Source organism: Bison bison, unplaced genomic scaffold (assembly GCF_000754665.1).
Source record: "Bison bison bison isolate TAMUID 2011002044 unplaced genomic scaffold, Bison_UMD1.0 scf7180017864192, whole genome shotgun sequence".
Taxonomy (NCBI): domain Eukaryota; kingdom Metazoa; phylum Chordata; class Mammalia; order Artiodactyla; family Bovidae; genus Bison; species Bison bison.
Genome location: NW_011494764.1, coordinates 3,457,167 through 3,460,503, shown reverse-complemented (window position 1 = coordinate 3,460,503; position 3,337 = coordinate 3,457,167). Strand labels below are relative to the sequence as shown.

General features: G+C 37.6%; 1 protein-coding gene across 1 annotated transcript in view; it reads right to left on the bottom strand.

The window, feature by feature from the left end:
- Window positions 1-3,337, bottom strand: part of LOC104991440 (chromosome unknown open reading frame, human C16orf87) — a 103,898-nt gene that overhangs the window by 2,649 nt on the left and 97,912 nt on the right. The window lies entirely within an intron of this gene.

Sequence of the window (3,337 nt, the reverse complement as noted above, 5' to 3'; positions counted from 1 at the left end):
GTGGTGACTACAGCCATGAAATTAAAAGACGCTTACTCCTTGGAAGGAAAGTTATGACCAACCTAGATAGCATATTCAAAAGCAGAGACATTACTTTGCCAACAAAGGTCCATCTAGTTAAGGCTATGGTTTTTCCTGTGGTCATGTATGGATGTGAGAGTTGGACTGTGAAGAAAGCTGAGTGCTGAAGAATTGATGCTTTTGAACTGTGGTGTTGGAGAAGACTCTTGAGAGTCCTTTGGACTGCAAGGAGATCCAACCAGTCCATTGTAAAGGAGATCAGTCCCGGGTGTTCATTGGAAGGACTGATGCTAAAGCTGAAACTCCAATACTTTGGCCACCTGATGCGAAGAGTTGACTCACTGGAAAAGACCCTGATGCTGGGAGTCGGACACGACTGAGCAACTGAACTGACTGACTGACTATAATTCCACTTTTGTCTGGATTTTTTATTATGCTTTGATTTTTAATCAGTTAAACATGTATATAGTTTACTTTTGTTGTTCACTCGCTCAGTCGTGTCTGACTCTTTGCGACCCCATGGACTGAAGCATGCCAGGCTTCCCCATCCTTCATCGTCTCCCAGAGCTTGGTCAAACTTAGGTCCATTGATTCGGTGAGGCCATCCAACCATCTCATTCTCTGTTGTCCCTTTCTCCTTCTGCCTTCAATCTTTCCAACCATCAGTCTTTTCTAATTAGTCAGCTCTTCATGTCAGGAAAATATTAAGAATTTCAGCTTCAGCATCAGTCCTTCCAATGAATATTCAGGGTTGATTTCCTTTAGGATTGACTGGTTTGATCTCCTTGCTGGCCAAGGGATTCACAAGAGTCTTTTCCAACAGCATAGTTCGAAAACACCAATTCTTTGGCGTTCAGTCTTCTTTATGGTCCAACTCTCATATCTGAAAATGACTACTGGAAAAACCATAGCTTTGACTATATGGACCTTTGTTGGCAAAGTAATGTCTCTGCTTTTTAATACGCTGCCTAGGTTTGTTCTAAGGAGCTTTTCTTCTAAGGAGCAAGCATCTTTTAATTTCATGGCTGCAGTCACCATCTGCAGTGATTTTGGAGCCCAAGAAAATAAACTCTGTCACTGTTTCCATTGTTTCCCCATCTATTTGCCAAGATCTTAGTTTTTGAATGTTGAGTTTTAAGCCAGATTTTCACTCTCCTCTTTCACCTTCATCAAGAGGCTCTTTAGTTCCTCTTCACTTTCTGCCATAAGGGTGCTGTCATTTGCATACCTTAGGTTATTGATATTTCTCCCAGCAGTCTTGATTCCAGCTTGTGAATCATCCAGCCTGGCATTTCATATGATGTACTCTGCATATGTTAAATAAGCAGGATGACAATATACAGCCTTGACACACTCCTTTCGTAATTTTGAACCAGTCCATTGTTCCATGTCCAGTTCTAATTGTTGCTTCTTGACCTGCATACAGGAGGCAGGTAAGGTGGTCTGGTATTTCCATCTCTTTCAGAATTTTCCACAGTTCGCTGTGACCTACACAGTCAAAGACTTTAGTGTAGTCAATGAAGCAAAAGTAGATGTTTTTCTGGAATTCCCTTGCTTTTTCTACAAACCAGCATATCTTGGCAATTGATCTCTGGTCCCTCTACCTTTTCTAAACCCAGCTTGAACATCTGGAAGTTCTCGGTTCACATACTACTGAAGCATAGCTTGGAGGATTTTGAGCATTATCTTGCTAGCATGTGAAATGAGTGCAATTGTGCAGTAGTTTAAACATTCTTTGGCATTGCCTTTCTTTGGGATTGGAATGAAAACTGACCTTTTCCAGTCCTGTGGCCACTGCTGAGTTTTCCAAATTTGCTGGCATATTGAGTGCAGCACTTTAACAGCATTTATCTGATGCAACATCTTGGACTTCTGGTTTCAGGCATTATAAACTGACTTTCCACCGTGAAAAATTAGGATTTATTGTTTTCTGTCTCTTGCCATCATACTCTTATCACATCTTCCCATTACAGTTATATTATCATTTTGATGAGATCAATATTGTGCTTACATTATTCATAACATAAATTATTTCACTTTTCATGTACATTGTTTTCCCTGAAAAGATTCTCTTTCTTCATTTGCTTAGTTTTCATTACTAACTGAACCCAAATTCTCTCCTAGTTGGATAAATCTTTCAGAATGTTTACATTTATCAGTTTTATCTTCTTTAAGAAATTCTTCAAGAAAGTCTTCTGCTATACTCCAATCTGACATGGTTGCTTTCTAAGCCTACTGCACAATGATCATGTTGAGATCCCTCGTCAATATCATGCTGGAGATTTCTTATCTCTCTTGAGTTGGACCCTGTGTTCTAAGTTCAGGATACGTTCTTGGTTTACGTCTTCATTTTGATGCCATGTATCTTGCAGTAGCTTCCTGAGAAAGGGAGTATGGGTAGCAAATTTTTTGAGATCCTAAATATTAGAAAGTGTCTTGAGTCCTTCTTCATACTAGTTACTAGTGTGATTAAGTAAAGACCTGAAGATTTCCTCTTAGTATTTAAAGGCAAAATACTATATTCCAAATACTGGTGCCACTGCTAAGAAAATTCTATACCACTTTTTATAGTTATTTTTTAAGTTGTTGCTAATTTACCTAAAATGAAATATATGATCTTAAGTGTACAACTGGATGACCCACACCACAATCAAGATACGAAAATTTCTCATTCTCCTCTCCAGTCAATCCCTCCCCACCCTACCAGAAATATTAGTCCACCACCATAGATTCATTTTGCCTGTTCTTGAACATCATATAAGTGGCATTGTATAATATGTACTGTTTTGTGTCTAGCTTCTTTCATTCAACATGCTTTTGAAATTTGTTGATGTTGCTCATCACAAGTAGTTTGTTCCTTGCTGGATAGTATTTCACTGTACCATTTTGATTATTTCCTTTGAACACTTGAAGGATTTTCCTTTTAACCAAAGAGAGATAATTTATGATGATATAATTTTGCATAATATCTTGTTTTAACCATTCACTTAATTTGGTGGGGTATTTCAATACAGAAATTCAGTGTCCTTCAGGTTTGGGAAAATTACTCGAATTATTTCATTGATGGCTTCCTTCTCTTTCATCTTCTGTGTTCTTTTTCTGCAACATCAATTATTTACATATGTTGACCTCAAACTGGTCCTCTAAATTTCTTATGTTTCCTATTCTATTTTTAATCTCTTTTCCTATTGCTATACATTCTGGTACATTTCTTCAATTTTGTCTATCAGATTTCCATTAAAGTTTGCCATTTTTGCAAATCATATAGGCATATCTATACACATACACACATATATGATTCTCATTTTAAAGTTAC